At 36.7% G+C, this 24162-nt stretch overlaps 1 long non-coding RNA gene across 1 annotated transcript in view; it reads right to left on the reverse strand.

Moving 5' to 3' along the window:
* The window catches only part of LOC135214143 (uncharacterized), a 23497-nt gene extending 432 nt beyond the window's left edge, over positions 1-23065 (reverse strand). The window contains exons 1-3 of the long non-coding RNA XR_010314292.1: positions 22786-23065; positions 21219-21380; positions 10804-10933 (exon numbers count right to left, since the gene is read on the reverse strand). This is a non-coding gene — a long non-coding RNA (uncharacterized LOC135214143). The remainder of the gene's footprint in view (positions 1-10803; positions 10934-21218; positions 21381-22785) is intronic.
* Between the last annotated feature and the right edge of the window lie 1097 nt (positions 23066-24162).

Consider the following 24162-nt stretch of genomic DNA (forward strand, 5'->3'; position numbering starts at 1 on the left):
TCTCTTTTAATATAAATGAAAACGTGTTGGAATAAACTAACTGTACAAGGCAATACAAATTCTAATACTGTAATACTCTCTGGTGGGACAATAAAAAAAAAAAGCAAGCATAATTATCTTGTTTCTATAAAAATGTTAATAGTCCTGCCGAGTTCTTACACCCAGAACACATCTCTTTCCAAATGCCCCGAGAACCTTCGCCCGATTTCTCCTTCATCTAAAACCTCATTATAAACTTTTCCGTGACAACCTTCCACGTCTATCGCGGTATATTCCCACTGACCCTCCTGCAGGATTATAAAAGGCTTCCCAAACTTTAGCCGTTCCTTAGGCCTAGGCCCTCCAAAATCAGGCCTAAGCCCTCCCCAAAATCAGGCCTAAGCCCTCCCCAAAAACGAGTCAGCTGCAGTCATAATGTCACGCCTTTTTGTTCTCGTATCGCGGTTAAAAAAAAAAAAAAAAAAAAAAAAAAAAAAAACTTGGAATATTTGTCTGATGCGATGAAAATGGCATTTTCCTTTCAGGTGATTATCACACATTTTCAGTTTGTCTTCGTTCAAGTGGACAGACGTGGAAGCCTCAAGATCTTTTGTTTTTTTTACCATCATTTGTGTATTAAATATCTTTGACGATACCCTCACCGTGCGTTGGTTTGAATCCCACCACGGAAGAACAGTTCTTTCCATTATTCCCCAATCGGATTCATGGTTTGGTAAACAAAAGCATAACCCAAACGATTGCAAGGGAATAAAAAAGTTGAGAGCTCACACACAAAGGCATGCACACACACACACACACACACACACACACATATATATATATATATATATATATATATATATATATATATATATATATATATATATATATATATATATATATATATACATATAATATTTTTGTGCACGTGTGTGCTCGTAAATGTTTTGAATGCATTTAATCTATAAAAAATAAAAAGATAAACTTATTTTTCGTATACTTGCGCGAAAAAACGCATTGGATTCAATACCTGTAATAAAGTTATTGCCAAGGTAAACGCTGAAACCTATAACACAGCCGTCTTCTCGTAGTCAGCTGGATAAAAAAATACATCGCCTAATTACCAAAACCATAAATCTCTTCAGACTATTTTGGGACAGAAATGTCACATAATGAGAACCCAGTTCCAATTCGAATACAAACAGACTTCAGTTCAGAGTGTGTAATGTATTTCATTTATGTGGTTGTGAGTTATGGTTTAATCTAGAATAAATACGTATACATTTAAAAAGGGCTAATCATTACATTTGCATACACCAATATAATTCTGCTAAATGAACAGATGTTCGATACGATTTACGCCTGTGATCTCGGAATGGATTTGAACACCGAGATTGTCGGTAGGCAATTATGGCAATGAGCGCTATGCGTTACCTGGTATATATATGGATGAGAATGCAAATGCATAACACTGAACCTTCACATTTGCTGCAACGAAGCTGTAATTCTGATTGCACTGTATACATAACAGAAGTGTTAGGAAATATGCTGAATATAATTTATTACTATAATCAGCTGCATTAAGATGGTTCTCCCATTTCCCGATTGTGGCTAAGAAACTAAACGTAGATGATTATCTTTCTCATTTCCGTAAGAAAATATTTTTCGTGTATTTTAGTTATGAAAAATTAGGCTCTACAAACCACCACTCATAAATGGAGTACCATCCAATCAACATTCGAAAATGTAATAGGAAAAACTGTGAACTGCATTATTCTTTTCTCCAATGTAGTGTTCTTGAATAAAAGCCGTGGCTTCGTTTACTAATTGTTTTATTCCTGTAGCGACCTTTCTTTTCGGCGTATGAAATAAAGATATAAATGAAACGAGTAATATACTGTAAAGGATATTATTCTTTCATTACCCCTTTTCAATGGGGGAATATTCACTCATGGATCTGCAGGCACTAATATCAGCAAGCTACGATGTTGTTACAATTTTCGCTACAAGTGTGTTCCGAATAAATATTAATATATCGTATTTCCATTTAATTTTTTTTTTATTTCCAATGAAGGCCGACTATGCCATTGAAGTACTTGGTTTTCTATTAATATTTACATTTTTATATAATATATATGTATACGTATATATATATTATATATATATATATATATATATATATATATATATATATATATATATATATGTAGGGTATGATGTATATATACATATATATATATATATATATATATATATATATATATATATATATATATATATATCATATATATATATATATATATATATATATAATATCTATATATATATATATATATTTTAATATGTATATTATACATATATATATATATATATTATATATTATATATATATATAATATATTATTATATATATAATTAGAATATATATATATATGTTATCTACTTGTTGCCAAAAACACCATCTGCAAACACTTCAGTAATACCATTTCATGCTTTACCGCCGATTGAAAGCGTCAGGACAACACACATTCCATTGATGTGCCTGAGCTCGATAATACTGCCCGCATGTTTTTGGAAACAGCATGCTAAGTTTCCATGATATATTGTGCCACAAATACCTGCATGAATTATACGGATATCCCCTTAATCTTTCCAGCTTCAGAAAAAAAATGTTTCCTGCTTTCGATGGCCTCAAACGAACGATTTATTGGCATAAAAAATGCAGTGGTGCTTTAAAATGTGTTTTTATTCTTATATATTAATGTTTTCCCTCCAGAATCATCTCATTTTGTAGCAGCTAACACAACAGACTTGGAATAGAAAACCAAAGCAGGTGGACTTTTTGTAAGTAATTTCTCCCTTATCAATTCTGCAGAGATGAAAAAGAAACTTATAAATGATATTTTGTTCATCTGTTCTGTGTCAGTCTCTACTTTCGCACATCATGAAGCATGAACACCAGTAATTACCTTCCCCGTAATTACCTGAGAGAAAAGGTCCAAAGGGTTTCCAAAGGATAACTTATTGTTTTATTCAGCTAAATGAGTCACATAATGAGACGCTCTCGTTCTGGCGGAATTAAATGTCCACAGTAGTTTTATTCAAAAACAGAAATCGGAATATCTTCGTGTCATTTTCTTTCGCTAACTTTTCTGTCAGATATTCGTGACAATCTTTATTTTGTCATATATTTTTCATTGATAAATTGTCCAGACTGTTAACGATTTACAGTAATCAGAATGATGCATTTCCAGTCATTCAGTATGGCGTATTGCATTCTCTCTCTCTCTCTCTCTCTCTCTCTCTCTCTCTCTCTCTCTCTCTCTCTCTCTCACGGTTATGGAAATTATTTGGCTTTTATGCAATCGTAGTCAGTATTTGTCCTTTCTCGTTGTCAAGATTTCGGTTTTCACAGCACTCCTGCACAGAAAGAGTCCACCAGAATTGTTCTTCTTAGTCTGAATGCCTCGCAAGTGTTTATAACAGCGAAAGACTATCAAGGGATAGTTAAAGTATCACCGAAATATTTGTTTCCAGTGTCACATCCCTTCCTTTCGTATCCAAACACAACTGCCAACCAACAGCAATAACTAATAATAATAATAATGAATAATAATAATAATAATAATAACAATAATAATAATAATAATAATATAATAATAATAATATAATAATAACAATAACCGCCTTAGAAAAGGCGCCTGGAAAAGCAAATCATGGTGATGAGATCTGACTTGAGTAAACTGAAAGAGATGGCAGAAAAAAGGCTAAGAAGCAAGAAAACAAGGGAGGAACTCAACGAGAAATACAAAGTACAGGAGAGGGGACTAAACAACACAATAGAAGATGTAAAACAGAGGCTTAAGGGCCAAAGCACATAAGATCGAACGGTACATGAACAGGAATAAGGGATACCAACAGAACAAACTATCTCGGAAACCAACCAGGAAAAGACCTATCAATCCAACTAAGAGGGGAAGACAAACCCACCAAGAAATTCCTGAAGCCGAACCAAGTAAGAGACTATGGGAAAACATATGGAGCAATCCGGTATCACACAACAAACTTGCAACATGGCTCCAGGAAGTCAAAAAAGGCAGAAGAAACAGGGAGAATAATAAAACAAAGATTCACTGACATCACGACAGACACAGTCAGACACCAACTAAAGAAAATGCCCAACTGGAAAGCCCCAGGTCCGATGAAGTCCATGGATACTGGCTCAAAAACTTTCAAGGCCCTACGCCCACGAATAGCAGAACAACTCCAGCATTGTATCACTAATCACCATGCGCCCAAATGGATTACCACAGGAAGAACATCATTAGTACAAAAAGACAAGAGTAAGGGAAATATAGCCAGTAACTACAGGCTATCACCTGCCTACCAATAATGTGGAAGTTACAAACAGGTATCATCAGCGAAAGGCTATACAATTACAATTACCTAGGAGGACAAACACCATCCCACACCAACAGAAAGGCTGCAGAAGGAAGTGTAGGGGCACAAAAGACCCGCTCCTGATAGACAAAATGGTAATGAAGAACAGTAGGAGAAGGAAAACGAACCTAAGTAGGGCATGGATAAACTATTAGAAAGCCTTCGACATGATACCACACACATGGCTAATACAATGCCTGAAAATATATGGGGTAGAGGAAAACACCACCAGCTTCCTCAAAAAATACAATGCGCAACTGGAATACAATACTTACAAGTTCTGGAATAAGACTAGCAGAGGTTAATATCGGGAAAGGGATCTTCCAGGGGGACTCACTGTCCCCACTACTCTTCGTAGTAGTCATGATTCCCATGACAAAAAGTACTGCAGAAGATGGATGCTGGGCCAAACCAACTCAAGAAAAGAGGCAACAGAATTAACCATCTGATGTTCATGGACGACATCAAGCTGTATGGTAAGAGGATCAAGGAAATATATACTCTAATCCAGAGTGTAAGGATTATATCTGGGGACATCAGGATGGAGTTTGGAATAGAATAATGTGCCTTACTCAACATACAAAATGGCAAAGTAACAAGGACTGAAGGGATAAAGCTACCAGATGGGAGCAACATCAAACACATAGATGAGACGGGATACAAATACCTGGGAATAATGAAAGGAGGGATATAAAAACACCAAGAGATGAAGGGACACGATCAGTCAAGAATATATGCAGAGACTGAAGGCGATACTCAAGTCAAAACTCAACGCCGGAAATATGATAAAAGCCATAAACACATGGGCAGGGCCAGTAATCAGATACAGTGCAGGAATAGTGGAATGGACGAAGACAGAACTTCGCAACATAGACCAGAAAACGAGAAAACATATGACAATACACAAAGCACTACACCCAAGAGCAAATACGGACAGACTATACACAACACGAAAGGAAGGAGGGAGAGGACCTTAGAGGACTGCGTCAACATCGAGAACAGAGCACGGGGCAATATCTGAAAACCAGTGAAGACGAGTGGATCAAGAGTGCATGGGAAGAAGGACTGATAAAAGTAGACGAAGACCCAGAAATATACAGAGACAGGAGAATGACAAAAAAAGAACAGAGGAATGGCACAACAAACCAATGCATGGACATACGTGAGACAGACTAAAGAACTAGCCAGCGATGACACGTGTCAATGGTTACAGAGGGGAGAGGTCAAGAAGGAAACTGAAGGAATGATAACAGCGGCACAAGATCAGGCCCTAAGAACCAGTATATCCAAAGAACGATAGATGGAAATAACATCTCTCCCATATGTAGGAAATGCAATACGAAAAATGAGACCATAAAACCACATAGCAAGCGAATGTCCGGCACTTGCACAGAACCAGTACAAAAAGAGGCATGATTCAGTGGGAAAACCCCTCCTCTGGAACCTGTACAAAAAAACCAGCTACCTTGCAGTAAAAAGTGGAACGAGCACCAACCTGAAGGAGTGATAGAAAACGATCAGGCAAAGATCCTCTGGGACTATGGTATCAGAACAGATAGGGTGATACGTGCAAATAAAAGACCAGACGTGACGTTGATTGATAAAATCAAGAAGACAGTATCACTCATTGATGTCGCAATACCATGGGACACCAGAGTTGAAGAGAAAGAAAGGGAAAAAATGGATAAGTATCAAGATATGAAAATAGAAATAAGAAGGATATGGGATATGCCAGTGGAAATTTTACCAATAATCATAGGGACACTAGGCACGATACTAAGATCCCTGAAAAGGAATCTGGAGAAACTAGGCTGAAGTAGCTACAGACTCATGCAGAAGAGTGTGATCCTAGAAACGGCGCACATAGTAAGAAGAGTGATGGGCTCCTAAGGAGGCAGGAAGCAACCCGGAACCCCACACTGTAAATACCACCAAGTCGAATTGGAGGACTGTGATAGACCAAAAAAAAAGGAAAAAAAAAAAACAAAAAATAATAATAATTTCAATAAATGAACAATTCTTAATTACTACATAAAAAAGACAAAATCGAACAAACGACTGACAAGAAATAGCCATCGCATTCCTACCATGTGCATATAGCATGCAGACAAGCAAAGACATCCCATACAGTTGGTATACACACACACACCACACACACAGACACACACACACACACACACACACACACACATATATATATATATATATTATATATATATATATATATATATATATATATACATATATATCCAATGTAGTGTTAACAGTGAGATTTATTAGCCATGACTGCAAAATGTACTTTGACTTATTTTCGATACCAAGTAGTCAATGCCATGAAGGAATTTCTCTCTTTATGGCAAATCTAATAATGCAAATCACAGGCACACACCCGAACGGAATTTAAGCTGAGGAACGAATTCAATACCTTATCCCCTCCTTTTTTTTTATTGTATTTAAACCATTGTCAAATTATCTCTCTCTCTCTCTCTCTCTCTCTCTCTCTCTCTCTCTCTCTCTCTCTCTCTCTCTCTCTTATAGGAAAAGCTCTTTGGTACTAAGACGAGAAATGGTTGTATTTCTCCACGCTTGGAAAGGTAAAGAAATACATGGCTGAGAGACCACAATGTTATATTTCCTCTGCGTTCTGCTTTCCCTATCGTTCTGCTTTGGCAAAGACAGCAGGTGGCAACGAAAGGTTTTCAATATTCGCTTAGCAGGATTCTTTAATGGAAGGGTTCACAAAACTTGTGTCACTTGACATTTGATTTTGTGTCTGTAAAAGGTTTGTGGTCAGTTTCTTTCTTTGTATTTCTGAGAATTTAAATGAACTTATGGTGGAATTTAAATGAACTTTTAGTGATTTGATGTTTCACCTCAGCCGAAGAACCTAACTGAAGTTCTGATTTCACTCGTGTGTCTGTTTGCTATTTTCATTGTTTGGTTGTTTGCATTTTTGAGAAATCATTAATTTCAAAATTCCATCGAGGAATTTTAACCCAATGCTGAAATGTTTTGGCAAACGACAAACGACGGAATTTTATCATGACATAGATACGACTCAATTCTTCAGATGTTTAAATGTTACGTAATTATAAGTAGGCGTTTTAACCAGTGGCTCATTATACAGTAGATTACATTTTCCATGACAACAAACCGATCTAATTGAAAGTATACGAGAATGCTGTGACATTCTCTCCATATTTTTGTTTACTTGAATTAAGACAAAAATATGACCAACAATATTCCCACAAGTATTTGTCAACTTATCATTGTAACAATTATCTAACAAGGTCTAATATTTCGTTGAAAACTCATATTTTCTATATTGGTCGAAAATATAGTAAAACCTTTGCATACTGAAGCACGCAGAATAACTTGATAGTGAACATTTCTACGGTAGAGAGAGAGAGAGAGAGAGAGAGAGAGAGAAGAGAGGGGAGAGAGAGAGAGAGAGAATTTGGGGAATCAGCTCTTCAGCCAGTGGAACATTTATTGTCGTAATCTCAAGGCGAATATCGGAGCGAAGTTCGCAATTTAGACTGGAGGAAAGATGAAGAGTTTATTATTATTATTATTATATTATATTATTTTTTTTTTTTTTTTTTTTTGTTTTTTTTTTTTTTTTTTTTTTTTTTGCTCTATCACAGTCCTCCAATTCGACTGGGTGGTATTTATAGTGTGGGGTTCCGGGTTGCATCCTGCCTCCTTAGGAGTCCATCACTTTTCTTACTATGTGCGCCGTTTCTAGGATCACACGCTTCTGCATGAGTCCTGGAGCTACTTCAGCCTCTAGTTTTTCTAGATTCCTTTTCAGGGATCTTGGGATCGTGCCTAGTGCTCCTATGATTATGGGTACGATTTCCACTGGCATATCCCATATCCTTCTTATTTCTATTTTCAATTTTCAGATCTTGAAACTTCCATCCACTCTCTTTCTCTTCAACTCTGGTGTCCCATGGTATTGCGACATCAATTAGTGATACTTTCTTCTTGACTTTGTCAATCAACGTCACGTCTGGTCTATTTGCACGTATCACCCTATCCGTTCTGATACCATAGTCCCAGAGGATCTTTGCCTGATCGTTTTCTATCACTCCCTCAGGTTGGTGCTCGTACCACTTATTACTGCAAGGTAGCTGATGTTTTCTTGCACAGGCTCAGTGGAGGGCTTTTGCTACTGAATCATGCCTCTTTTTGTACTGGTTCTGTGCAAGTGCCGGGCATTCGCTTTGCTATGTGGTTTATGGTTTCATTTTTCGTATTGCACTTCCTACATATGGGAGAGATGTTATTTCCGTCTATCGTTCTTTGAAAATATATCTGGTTCTTAGGGCCTGATCTTGTGCCGCTGTTATCATTCTTCAGTTTCCTTCTTTAGCTCTCCCCTCTGTAGCCATTGCCATGTGTCATCGCTGGCTAGTTCTTTAGTCTGTCTCATGTATTGTCCGTGCATTGGCTTGTTGTGCCAGTCCTCTGTTCTGTTTGTCATTCTCCGGTCTCTGATATTTCTGGGTCTTCGTCTACTTTTATTAGTCTTTCCTTTTTCCCATGCACTCGTTTAGCCACTCGTCTTCACTGGTTTTCAGATATTGCCCCAGTGCTCTGTTCTCGATGTTGACGCAGTTCTCTATACTTAGTAGTCCTCTCCCTCCTTCCTTTCGTGTTATGTATAGTCTGTCCGTATTTGCTCTTGGGTGTAGTGCTTTGTGTATTGTCATATGTTTCCTCGTTTTCTGATCTATGCTTCGGAGTTCTGTCTTCGTCCATTCCACTATTCCTGCGCTGTAATCTGATTACTGGCACTGCCCATGTGTTTATGGTTTTTATCATATTCCGGCATTGACTTTTGACTTGGAGTATTCGCCTTCAGTCTCTGCATATATTCTTTCCTGATCGTGTCCTTCATCTCTTGTGTTTTATATCCCCTCCTTCCATTATTCCCAGGTATTTGTATCCTGTCTCATCTATGTGCTTGATGTTGCTCCCATCTGGTAGCTTTATCCCTTCAGTTCTCGTTACTTTGCCATTTTGTATGTTGACTAAGGCGCATTTTTTCTATTCCAAACTCCATCCTGATGTCCCCAGATACAATCCTTACAGTCTGGATTAGGGTATCTATTTCCTGATGCTCTTCCCATACAGCTTGATGTCGTCCATGAACATCAGATGGTTGATTCTGTTGACCCTTTTCTTGAGTTGGTACCCGGCATCCATCTTCGTTAATACTTTTGTCATGGGAATCGTGGCTACTACGAAGAGTAGTTGGGGACAGTGAGCGCCCTGGAAGATCCCTTTCCTGATATTAACCTCTTGCTAGTCTTATTCCAGAGCTTGGAAGTATTGTTTTCCAGTTGCGCATTGTATTTTTGATGAAGCTGATGGTGTTTTTCCTCTGCCCCATATATTTTTCAGGCATTCTATTGGCCATGTGTGTGGTAATTATTATAATTAATAATATTATTATATTATTATTATTATTATTATTATTATTATTTATTATTATTATTATTATTATTATTATTACTGTGCAGTTCCCGTGATTGTTGTTCCACGAAACATAAAATTCCTCTTTCACTTTTATAAACTCCCGCGTAAAGTTTCCAGTTCCAAATAGAACATGACTAATCCATTGCTCATTTAACAGGTGAGAGAGGCACCTGGCTCTTCCTGGACACCTGTCCATTACCTTTGCAAGATTAATCGGAAATAATGGCTCACGAAAAGCGATTATTTGTGTCAACTGAAAATGTCATTACGTGTTACTACATAACAATGAGAGAGAGAGAGAGAGAGAGAGAGAGAGAGAGAGAGAGAGAGAGATTCCTGTACTCAAATATTTTGCTTTTTGGTGTTTCCTTAAAAGAAATTTCCGTTTTGGACACTTCTTAAAGAATTAAGCTGAAAATTTCTTAATCATATTGTTACTGCAATGACGCAATATTCTTAAACATTTTGACGTCAAAATATGGAAAGCATTCTATGACACAACACTCAAAAGAGGTAATATATATTCATCATACGACTTTCATCAAATCGACGATATTTCATATCATGATGTAGTAAAGGACGGAGAGTTCCTACCCAGGAGTGAACTCAAACAAGCAATTGTACAAAATATGTCATGTGCAGAACTAGATATGTTCTAAATCACAGCGAGCACAGTTGATAGTGATCAAAATGGAATATTCTAAATCATGCTGCACTCAGAATGCAAAATTCAAAATTCTATACGCGAAACTTTGATTGAAATATCGCTACCCTAGGCGGATAACTGATTTCTAAAGAGACAGGATACGCTAATAAAATATATTTCAAAAGATATTAAAAGACGGATTCTAAAATGTCAAACCTAACAAAAAAGAAGAGGATGCCATACTTTACTTACCTTTATGCACGAGGTCAAAGACCCCGGAAATACTTCCGGGATATTTCTTCGTCTAAATACATTGCAGAGCTGTAAGTAGGTTTGTTGATATTCAACGACTCATTTAGAGGACACAGAAAGCGCCTTTAACCTGAAAATGAAAGAAATATAACATGGTAACAACAAATTTATGTTATATAAATACATTTTACATAACAATGCAACTTCAAAGACTGGACATTTTCAAGCGATAAATGAACTGATGAAAAAATTGAAAATACGTGACTCGGAAAATAAAAATACATTTACTCTATTTCGCGTGAATGGAGAGAAATTCATTTCTGAATAAAGTATGAATATGGATCAAGGGTTTCTATCTGGTATTATTCATTCTCAATCATGATTATACTGATATGTGTATAGCTATTCAGCTATGTTGCATATGACAGCTTACTTAATCACCCACATATAGGTGGCAGTTTTAAGTGATTTATGGACATTTTCATTTATCAATATTACAATGAAATTTAAACGTATTCATGTATATATATACATACGTACGCACACACACACACACACACACATATATATATATATATATATATATATATATATATATATATATATATATATATATATATATATATATATATATATATATATATAGAGAGAGAGAGAGAGAGAGAGAGAGAGAGAGAGAGAGAGAGAGAGAGAGAGAGAGAGAGGCTACTCTTCAAACTACACACTTTCTTCCTGCAGTTTAACGCACAATCCACATCAACCTTCCATTTGCACCGAATTTATTGTGAAAAAAAGTGATAAACCCGATGAGCAAACATTAAGTAGTGTTCCCTGTGAAGAATATATTCCTTTCATTATACCCTAAAACTCCTCTCTTCTTAGTAAAAATGCTTTCTTTCCATTTCCTTCCCTTGTTACAGCAATTGAGCGTCCAAATGCAATACAATAAGTGCATTGTCTTCCCCTCTTGGAGATATATTTATTTCCCCCTTACCATTTGCACCATTCAAAGAAACTCTATATTGCGTTAAACACACTTGCACTTTAGATGAAAGGAACAGAAAGAGTTGCGTAAGAAAGAAAGGGAAATGACAGTCTAAAGTACGTACAGAAATGAATGTTTATTAAAGGGAATGAATGAGAAAAAAAAGTAGTTTAGAGAAAAAATAATAAAATATCTAGTGAAGAATGGGACTTCTAATTTAGAGCAAAAGAAAGTCGCGTAAAATAACCGTCAAAAACTCATAAGGGAGATTAAAGGCATTCCCGCCAGAGAGAGAGAGAGAGAGGTGAGGTTTATTAGCTATACATTATTTTCGACAATTAATTCATATCTTGTTTTCATTTGGAGAACAAAAATACATCATTTGTTGAGATCATTATATACATTATTCAACCCGACGAATAATCCTGATTATTATTTTTCTTAAAGAAAATTATAAACTTTTCGTTTATTTTCCAAATTCCCTCCCAAAATCTTCGCCATTTGATGGTAATTAGCCGAACTTAAGCTGAAATCTTATATTGCATGTTTGTTTTACATAACATTTTATAGTTGGGTTTATATCTATTGCAGGTGAAATGTTAATTTATTTATCACATTTTTTATTTGTTCATATTGGTATCCTGAATTACCAACTTCAAATTTTATCGATTTAGCCTAAAGCGCAGTGATGAGAACTATAGCTACAGGTATTTGTAAGTTCCTACAGTGTTCTATAAGGGGAATTACCTACAAATTGGTAAAACGGCATTAATGTTATTAATCTGAGAAAAATATCTAAAAAAGGTATTTCTTCAATCAAACGAATGACTTTTGTTTATCTGCTATTATATTAAATCATTTTTCATATGATTTGAGTTAAGTTGAGTTGAATATAAAATTTACACCAAAAGCCAAGCACTGGGACCTATGAGGTCATTCAGCGCTGAAATGGAAATTGGCAGTAAAAGGTTTGAAAGGTGTAACAGGAGGAAAACCTCAAAGCAGCTGCACTTTGAATCAAGTGTTAGGAGCGGGTGGGAATTAAGATGAAGAAAGAGAATATGAAAGGAAGCGCAGTAAAAGGAACGAAAGTGGTTGCAGTTACGGGGCCGAAGGCACGTTGCAAATTTGGAATCTTCAGTAATGCCTACAGTGCACCACACAAGGTCCACTGACGGCACTACCCCCCTACGGAGCATTTTTCATATGCTTCCACAATTACTAAACGTTAGTCAGCCTGCACCTGTCTGCCACTATGGTCTTCCAAGTAGTCTAGCAGGGAGTTGTGGATCCCTTGTGGGAGGATATGAACGAAAATGGCGGATTAGCCCCTTACGTCGTAGGATACTGACAATCGCGAGTCTATTCCAGGAGGATAATGGAAATAAGCCCAAACCATTCTCGCTGCTGTGCATCGTAGTAGTCACCAAATTGGCAGAGAGAGAGAGAGAGAGAGAGAGAGAGAGAGAGAGAGAGAGAGAGAGAGAGAGAGAGGTCAAGTCAGCAGGTAAGAAATGGCAAAGGATCAAAGGCTTTTCTCCCTCCCGGTGATGACGTCAGCGACCCATAAGAAATGTACAGGGAGAACCAAAAAGTTCTCCCATTTTTTGAATTTAATTCCCCCCCAATGAGAAGGAAATCGCTCCCACGGAGCAAAATATTGTCGAGAGAAGACATAATACGTCCCTACACGTAAAGTAATCTGCTTCATGTTCGAGTCACTCTGTTACTTATATGAAAATGTGGCAGATGCATCGAACTATAAAAGATAAATTCTGACGTCTTTCCAGCATGATATTCGTAACAACTTTTTTGGGGGTTTCGCATAAAGACAGAAGAGAGAGAGAAAGCGTGTGAGTGTATTGCAATTCTGTTCTCTGTCTCTCTGAAGATTAACATATTCTTTCAGTTTAAATAAAAAAAAAAATTCTAACCTATTCTCTTGACATTAAATCCGTTTGATAAATTATGCCTTAATTTCCCGTTGTGTTTACAGGCTGGTAGTAAATCGGAATAGTCTTCCCTAATTTATGTTCTTAACAAACATTATGGCGATTTACAACTGAATTTCAAACAGTTTGGAAAATTAAATTCCTGTTATTATTTAAAAGACACTGAAGTCATGAGGGAAAATAACAATATATTACTGAATGTCTCACGAAGAGAATATTCCCTTTTCATTTGTTTTGCTGATAAAGTCTCACACTCATCCAAGAGACTCGTTGTCTGTGTATCCTCCATCTACAGCCTCTCTCTCTCTCTCTCTCTCTCTCTCTCTCTCTCAACTCAGATATCAGATATTTATCTACCATTATTTCATAGAATGGATATGGTCTCCATCTTTATAATTATTTACATTCATCCAAGAGACTTGTTGTCTGTGTATCTTCCATTCTTCTATAGCCTTGCGCTCTCTCTCTCTCTCTCTCTCTCTCTCTCTCTCTCTCTCTCTCTCTCTCTCTCTCTCTCTCTCAACTCAGATATCAGAAACCGTATTGCACTTCGTCAAGAGAAAACGTCTCCATCTTCATATCAACATTTCGACGGTTTGATTTCGCCATCCATTATTACTTATGAATTGGACCAAGTTACTCTGAAAATCCATATCATACTATTCAAGTATTATATGTTTCCGTAAATTTAATTTTCAATACTTTTCAAGTATTGTTTGTTTCCTTAAATCTAATTTTCAATTCATATAGAGAATGAAATATTTATATCTCTAGATCTTAAACAAATTCCCTTGAAAAACCGTGGGAATCGGGAACTAAACCCCGCCCATCCTCAGTGTCCATATCGCTCATCAGACAGAGGTAGCAGACATAAAACAGGGCGTCAACAAAGCAATTAGCATAAAGAGCTTCCTTTGCTAACTTGTCAGCTCAGAACTCGTCTCCCATAATGTGAAGCGGCAAGTGCATTAATTAGTCTAAAAAACTCTCGTTTAAAAACTGAGCCTCATGCAAATGAGGGAAGGGATCATTCAATTGGATCTGAAGATTTCTTGTAAATGAAATGCTCCTTCTTTGTTGCCTTGTTAGTCATTGGGAACGAATTATTTAGCTATTTTTTTAATTAGGGGTTATATTGGAAAATATACGATTTTCAGACATGAGATTTGCCGCAAGAAAGCAGTGGACAAGAGAGAGAGAGAGAGAGAGAGAGTGTGTTCATGGAGAATATACGATAAATCCAATAATTCATTTAGACCTATTAATATATCATTTCTTGCACTTTGCTGACACTGCATTTCATTCTTTAACCTTTGCACAAATATAAGAATAACCAAAATTTTGCTGGGGACATTTTGTCTTATTTGCGTCAAGAACCTGAAGTTATACAGTATAACATTTATATTACAGAGTAATCTATTGCTTTCTTGATTTCTAATACGAATTACCCGAATCGTTTAAAAAGGAAGGTACTTTTTATCAGAAAGCGCAAAGTTCAATGCAAGCCGAGATATAATACCTTCTAACAGGGAGCAATTTCTGTATATACGATACTACATATGATATAATAAAAAAACAGATTCATAAACGGTCCTTCTGAACTCTGTTTATCCCTATATCGCAAGGGTCACATGGCATTGAATAAACGGGAGTAAAATATAAACAGAGAAAATATCTAAATGAAGAAAATCAAAAGATTTCTGTTTTGCTTAAATAATTTCTCTTTCTCGGAAGCGAAACAAAGGAATCTCACCTGAACCAAAAGACAAATTTGCTGTTCAGTAACATAGACTAATATTCGAGAGTCCCTGTGAGCAAAATAGCAATAGAAATGTTCTTCTAATTGGTGAGGGAACGAAACGACGTCGTCCAATGAAAAATTTCCGTCTTATCTCTCGCCACTGAACAATGAGGGAGAGAAGGAGAGGGACGCTCGAATAATAGTTTCTTTTGTTTTTTCTTTTTTTTTTTTTTTTAGCTTTTGGTTTGTTTTCCTAATCTCACAGGATTCTTTGTCTCTCTTTACTTGAATTTACGACCGAAAGAAAGGTATCTTGCTAAGTTCTTTTGAACAGATATAGTTTTGGTTTTTTGCTTTTTCACAGGTGAAAGGTTAAAAACATTTTAATGATGATTGTATCCAAGGAACGTAATAAAAGGTACGTGTGTCTGTGATTATGTCGTGGTGGATGAGAGAGAGAGAGAGAGACGAGAGAGAGAGAGAGAGAGAGAGAGAGAGAGAGAGAGAAATAAAAACAAGTCTTGGTTTGAGAAAATATATATTTCTGGCAATGCCTAAATTCCAGAATTCCCGTTCCAACATACCGAAGAAAAGCAGCATTTGGTGTGTTGGCGAAGGCCACTGGGGTCGCAATGGAAAGTCCAGACACATTAGGCACTGGAGCTCTCTGGAGGAAACTCTCAGGTGAAAGTTTGTCTCGTCGAGAAAAACAATGGAAAGTTACTGCTCTCGTAATTTTGTTAATGGGGAAGTGGAGGGGTAAACAATAAGAAAAAATATTACTGAAAGCAAAAATGAAAAAAAAAATATTAGAGAGTAAAACATTAAATATGTAACGATATGATTAATCAAACTAAAGATAAGCCAATGCTTCTATGATGTAAGTAAACTACCGTGATATAAACTTGAGAGAACTTCTAGCATAATATTATGGTAGATTCAGACTTTAGAATTATTTGCTCTGAGTAGGTGACATGTGCTTTGTGTATTGGAAACGCAATTGTGTGCTTATTTATTACGAAAAGGCCCTCAATTTCAACTCCTAATTATGTTGAAGTAAGAATATCCCGTGGCAGAATAAAGGAGGTAAATGGGTAAGCCTTCATGATGGAGGTAAATGGGTAACCCTTCATAATGGAGGTAAATGGGTAATCCTTCGAGTGCCCTCAACAGGAAATGACCACAAGAAATTTCAGGAAGTTGGTTCAAAAGAAAAAAAGAAAACTGTATGACAACTATGCAGACCAGACTTAAAAAGAAAAACGAAACGAAAAAAGAAAACACCAAAAGGTTAGAAACGGCAATGATAAGTGGAAAAACATATATAAGAATATTCATAAAGGTATACATAACGTCACAAATGAAATAACGAGTTCAACTGACCCGCTAAAATGCAAACCCTGCACATTTGTACTTGATTCGGAGACCATTACAGTATCTGCCTTCGTCTACTCATCATACAAATTGGAGAGTCACCTGAATTAATACGACTTTGAGTCGAACCTTAATCCTAAAAAACATTACCATTAAGCAATCAGTTTTAATTTTAAATGGAACGTCAGTACGGTATGATTGGTTGATTGGAGGACAACTTTCATCACATATCCGAAATTAGCATTAGGAAAAACGAAAAAATTCGTCCAGCGCACGGAAGTTTAGGCCTACTTATTACAAAATTTTTAATTGATGCACTAACTAACCACATTTACCTACACGTTTACTTACTATATCAGTAAGTGAATTACTGTGTTGCCTGTTGTATTTCCTTTACAATCCCTCCAGAGGTGTTTCTTAACAAACAAGCAAAGGTTGAAGTGGGGTCATTTCTATCTCTTTAACTAATAGACCAGAACAGGTAAGGCTCACGCAATATCAAAAACTGAATCCTCCTATACCCTCCTTCCGGCCCCAAGGAAACAAAACTGACAGAGACACGAGGAAAGGACAGAATCCTTTGCCCCCTTTTTTTCCTCGTGGATGGCCAAAAAGTCAGAGAATTAAAAGAATAAGACAACTGCTGTTCCTTTCTTTCTATAAGAAAGAGGATTAATCCAGTAATAAAGGATTATGGCTCGATTCCATGTCATAAAAAAGGAAAAAAAAGGAAAAAGAGAGAGAGAGATAGAGAGAGAGAGAGAGAAGAGTATTGAGAGAGAGAGAGAGGCAAAAACGGAGTGAGAATCGAACAAAAAAAGAAAGACAAAAGGAGAGAAGGGGGAGGAATTCGCTTCGCCCCCAACCCCACCCCCAACCCCACCCCCGACCCCCCATCACACACACGAAAAATGATTCGTGTTTTTGCAGTCACGTAAGCGAAGGCGATCCAATGCCTCAACGTCTCACTGGAATCCTCCCAAATTGATGGCAGATGTCAAAACGTTTTCCCCCAGATACGGTTTTTTCAAGAGATCATCGTCTCCAACCTTCAAGGCAACTCAGACTAACAAACGCTTCCAGAAGTGATGAAGCTTATTGAAAAATGGAGCCTCATTTCTTGTCGTTATTTAGGGAAGGACAAATGATATTTTGGTACTGTTTTTCTGGGTGGACTAGCGTGAGGATTGTTGAAAAATTATGTAACTTTCAACATAAACAGACATTAACATCTAGAAATTGCTCAAATTGTATAGAGTAAGTTTTACTCGAAAATAAAAAAATATTTTTGACAGTTCTTAAGATATCGATCTCAAAATATCATAAGCAACGGTAGAAGATCAATACAACCGAGAGAGAGAGAGAGAGAGAGAGAGAGAGAGAGAGAGAGAGAGAGAGACTTGATCCGTCCATTAGCCTTATTTCTTCATCGCTTTTATATGGTAATTGTTTATCGTGTCTCATTTTAAACCAGAAAAACGTTTCCTATTCCTAAATTTTCTATCCGACAGAACGTTTTTAGCGAATTTATACTCCTTTCACTACTTACCATAAATGACGATGAAAAATAAAAAATACATTAATGTTGTAAGGAACTTACTCATCTCTCTCTCTCTCTTCCAAGAAAGATTAAATCCCAGCAATCTAAGTTTCTTTCACGGATTTTCGCAAAGCAGCTTAAGATGTAGAAGAAAAAAAAAGGAAAAAACAATCTCGAGAGAAAAACTCATTAAAGTCTGCACAAATCGCCTTTCGTCCCCCAAGAGACAGAAAGCAGGAGAGATCTCCAGATTATGCTACACATTGAAAATAAAACAATAAAAATATAAATAAATCTTGAGAGGTCCTTCCCTTGCTTCCGGGATTTATTTATTTATTTATTTTTTTTTTACCTTTCCACATCGCAATTTACTGCATGTTCATTTCAGTTGCACTTCCCGGGGTCAGATTCACTAAGATTTGGGTCATAACGACTTTGGTTCCCTTTTGTTCCAGTGACAACGAAGCACGGACGCCACAAAATCCAGGATATGTTTCAAAAAAGAAATATATTTTTTGGAACGCCAATTTTAAATTCCTCAAAAAAAATTTGCAAAGAAGAGACTTTCCAGCAATGGCCAATTAAAGGATTTCCTGTACTGAAACAATACAATTCAATAATAACGCAGCCTTGGTGTTACTAAGCAAATCAATTCCCTGTTGAATTATAGCCTTCACAACGTAACAGTGCTGATAAAAACACTAGCACGCAGAATAATATACAAAGAGACGGCTAGATAATGGAGAGACAGACTGATGAAATGAAAGAATATTTCAGACGATTTACTTGAAATTTATTACATGTTACAATGAATTTCTGTGGTTAATCTATTTAGAAAATTATTTTTTTTATCTATGAGTGGATGGCTTCGACTCACGAGGGTATAAATGGCCATAGATCCAGGTGAGGAGTAAAATGCTTTCTATAGTTCTATTTCTGACAATCAGCCTCCACTCATAACACAAATGGAAGCAAAACTGAAACACTACCAATAAAGCCAATTAAAGTATTAAGTATGCCAATTAAGCTTAAGAAAAAAATAGAAAAGTTTCGGAGAAAAACTCAAACATAAATGCTCATTTTCGATCTTCAATCTCCATTACATGCTTCCCATTTGCCTAAACTCAAATAAATCTGATGTCGCTTCAACAAAGAACCCGTTATTTTCCGGTCGTTTAAATCGAGAACCATCACTTGCGTCACGATCGAAATGAGAATCACCACTTTCTTCTCGATCACAAGGAAATTGTCCAGAAACTCTTACGGGAAGAACAATAAAACCTCGCGACCCGAAACATTTGATGACCTTCATTAAGAAAGAAACTTCGGGGACGATTAAGCAGACGGAGAATTCAAGTGCTTCGAGGACCGACGTTGCTTGGATTAAATGCGCCTGCACACGCACGCACGCACACAGAATTATATATATATATATATATATATATATATATATATATATATATATATATATATATATATATATATATATATATATATATATATACACACACACATATATATATATATATATATATATATATATATAATGTATTTTTTTTCCACATAATTTCCTTCTGGGATGAGGTTGCGAGCCCATTACCTCGAACCAAGTTACCATCCACATACCCTCGTTTGGCACAGCGGTTCCCTTACGGGAAATTAAATGACCAAGTATTTTCCTCCCTGCCATTACGTAACTCTTCCTCTCTCTTCCCTTTTTGGGCAAGTTATGCTCACTAGTACAGCATCCAACTCTTCAGATAAAAGTATAACAAATCAGATGTTAGTTTCACTGTTGAATAAAGAGTTGAATAAAGAACTTAGGCCAAAGGCCAAACACTGGGACCTATGAGGTCATTCAGCGCTGAAATGTAAATGACAGTAAAAGGTTTCAAAGGTGGAAGAGGAGACAACTTCGCAGTTGGATTATGAATCAAGTGTTAGGAGAGGGTGGAAAGTCAGATGAAGAAAGAGAAATATAAAAGGAAGTTCAGTAAAAGGAACGGGGAGTGGTTGCAGCTAGGGGCGAAGGGACGCTTGCAAAGTACCTTAAGTAATGCCTACAGTGCACCGCATGAGGTCCACTGACGACACTACCCCCCTACGGAGAGTTTCACTGTAGGCCCTAGTTGTAATTTCCTAATTAGAATTACCAGCAGTTCACGCTTCAATACAAATCAGATAAGTGGCATATACAACAATGATAACAATAATGATAACTATTGGTGTTTTCACGAATAACAAGAGATGATGGGATAATCTGATTAACTGTGCACTTGAATGGCATCACTATTTTTTTTAGTAGATTCAATAATGACGAAACAAAAGAGATGAAAAACAGCAGGTTATGGTAAAATATCCGCAGAAATGATCTCAGCTTAAAATGAAAGGGCACCTCGTGTACTATAGCAGATTCACATCAACCGTGCATTTGATGTCTAGGCCAGTCCCTTACGACGCTCCTGATTGACTGTTGATAAGACAATCACAGGGCTGGAAACTCTCAGTTTCTCGAGAGAGTTCACATAGGTAGGATGTATATTCCACCTCTCCTGAGGGGTACTTTTGAAAGAGGTATCCCTCAGGAGATGTGGAACATAGATCCTACCCATGTGAACTCTCGAGAGAGACTGAGAGTTTCCGGCCTTGTGAATGGCTTATCAACAACCAATCAGGAGCGTCGTAAGGGACTGGCCTAGGCATCAAATGCACGGTTGATGTGAATCTGCTATAACTGGAATGTTTTACAGAATACGGAATGAGGAAACAAAGCTTGAAGATTGTGAATTAGGAGTCACTGAAAAGAGAAGTAAGATGACCGACCTGACTGAGTGTGGTTATCAGACATCCAGGCATGGCGCTGACGGCGGTCGTGATGGAATGATTAAGTGAGTTTACTTATCTCTGCGTGGATTCTCTCAACTCACCTCTCATAGGGCTGTCTTTTATCGTTCTCTTTTTATCAGGAATATCTTGCTAGTCCCTCTGAAAATAAAATGAGGAAATGGGTAAGAATTACTCGAGGAAAAACAATAAAAAAAAGCTAAAACTTCCAATAACAAATGTCAATACAGTCCCTACTAATTAAATAAAATAAATATTGATTCCATATTTGCTAAAATAGGTCATTCAACTTATTTCAAAATGAGATAAAACTGAAGAACTGTCAAATGAGACATGGCAATTATGTCTCGATATTCTTAAACGAAATCCTTCTGTGCAAATGCCCTTGACCAAAGGGGGCTAAACCATAGGCCTAAACCTTAAGCTTCTTCATTGATCGAAGCCTACTATGGATTACTTCCCATTTCCCAAAGATCAAAAGTAACTGGGAATGATGGGGCCCGAGATTAGGTCTATGATGGCTATCACTAGGCCTATGGTCATAGAAAGCAGTCAGCTTCGTTATGGCACAAAGTCAGTAGCACTGCTTAGGCCTATGCGCTGGTTTTCTTGGGAGATGTACTGGGCGGAGACGTTACTGAGGAGTAAACTTTAATATAAAGATTATCAAGTGAAAAACATCGTGAAAATTAAGAATAGTATATATGGTGGTCGTAACACCCAGCAAACCACCAAATGCCTCATTCAACTGTGAAGATCAGACAACACCGTTACTGTGACCCGCGTATGTTTCTCCTTTACTTTCCAGAACTGGGTTTTCTCACAGCCTCCGTTGCTCGTGAATAAAGGACCACAGATCATTTACTTCCAGAAAACGCAAAGCTAACTAAGAAGTCAAAATGGAATTCCTCTGGAGAATTCACAGGAAGCAGAATAACCTGTCAGCCATTATTATTCACCTCACATAACCAATCTCAATTTCTAATGTTTCGATTAATTAAATTACAAACCGACAGAGTGAAATAGTTTTAGAAAGCTGTTACGGCAAATAACAATCCGTGGTAAACGGCTCATGTATACTTTGTAGAAACAAGTGAGGTATCGTGGACCTTCCCTGCAATTATCTATTTTTCTTATTTTTTAACATTCTCTTTTATATCACACTCCTATCGTATGTTCATCAACTTTAACACTTTATTATCTGCACAGCATCTTCAATAACGGACTCCAATATAGTTACGGTATCATGGCTTACATTTAAAGTAACGATTTACCCAGATATGCCTTGGTAGTGAGGAAGGCTATAGCGAAAAGCGATACCCTGCTGCGTCTGTAATGGATAAAGTGATTCCAATATGAAACCTTTCACAATTTTCCACATCCTGATTTCATGATAGGAATAATCTGGTGTTAGTAAACATGGCTGCCTTGTTGAGTAGGCTAAGCCAACGGTATTCAATACTGGCGACTCCCGAAAGTCACACAACCGATTTATAACAATGAAAATGGCAAAAAAGATAAAAAAAAAAAAAATAACCACACGTACCGTCGACTACATCGATTTCAGGAACACGAGCTTAGGAGTATCCACTAGGCCTATGCTCTTCGGTGGATGGTTTTCTCATTATGGGTAACCCGGTAAATTCTCAGAAGAGGCTTTTTTTTTTTTGTCTCCTTTTTAGTACTAATAGTTTCTTTTCCTTCACGTGTCATTATATCGTTAATGAGAGATTGAAGAGTTGCAACCTGACCACAGAAATATGTCCAAACTGACACCGTAACGTTTTCACTGACCCCCATCGTGCCTATAACAACTTGGAAGAGCACGAGGCCAGCAACTCATGATCAAATGATTGTTACATCTTACAATTTAGTCCGACACCAAAAATAATTTACCAAAAGTAATGAAATAATTATAATATTCTAAGGGCATAAAAAATAAAACGGACATTAACCTACACTCGGATATTTTTTTTTTTATGTGATAGTATATACCTAAAACGAAATAACTACATTTGACATTACGTTTGTGGAGTGTCGGTCCACAAGACACCATTCAGGTGGCAGTGTTGCCAAAACGCGGAGAAACGACCAAAAGTGCGGAGAAGATTCGAGTGGGAGTCTTTGAATGCAGAGCTGCGGTCTGCACTCCGCACGCGTGCGGAGCTGTAGGTCCGCATATTGTATTTATGCTATTGAAACATTTTCCATTAATAAAAGCTAATTTAAATTATAACTGTTTCATTAACCACATTGCACATATTTAATATTTCTTTAAAATACTAATATTATTAAAAAAATGAACCATTCTCACTAGTCTTTAGGTCCAGCAATCTTCAATCTGCCCTCGTAATATATATATAGGTTAGTAAAATTTGGTTAATTTGTAAATTAATCTTAGGGCGAAGACTGTCTTACATTATTGTAAACTTAGTCATGTTTAATGAGTATTTTTTTTTTTTTTTTAGAAAACAAGTGCAAATGTGTTAGGCAATTGCATTAATTGAAGTGATTCAACTGATTATAACCGAATAAGTTTCGATACCAGTATACTAGCCTCAGGAAGTGGTGTATTAAGATCGTGTATTTTCTTTATATTAATGTAGTTTGTTGCTGAAAATTGGACCATTTATGATGTGCTCTTTTCCAATTTCTTGAAACTCATAGCCCTGAATAGGGCATTCGTTTGGCTTAGGATTGCCATATATATACCATAAAACATGTATAATATGCTGTCCATTCTCCTGGGGAAATATCTCATTACAAAATATCAGGATAATAAAAGGTGGCATAGACCTACATGTTTAATATCGTTTTTTAAGCCTAGACCTATGTTATATATTAGGTTGTTTATCATCATTATTACTTCAGCAAAGGTTCTGATTTAACATACTGCATATTACATAAAGTGACAAATGTGGTT

This window comes from Macrobrachium nipponense, chromosome 45 (assembly GCF_015104395.2).
Source record: "Macrobrachium nipponense isolate FS-2020 chromosome 45, ASM1510439v2, whole genome shotgun sequence".
NCBI lineage: Eukaryota > Metazoa > Arthropoda > Malacostraca > Decapoda > Palaemonidae > Macrobrachium > Macrobrachium nipponense.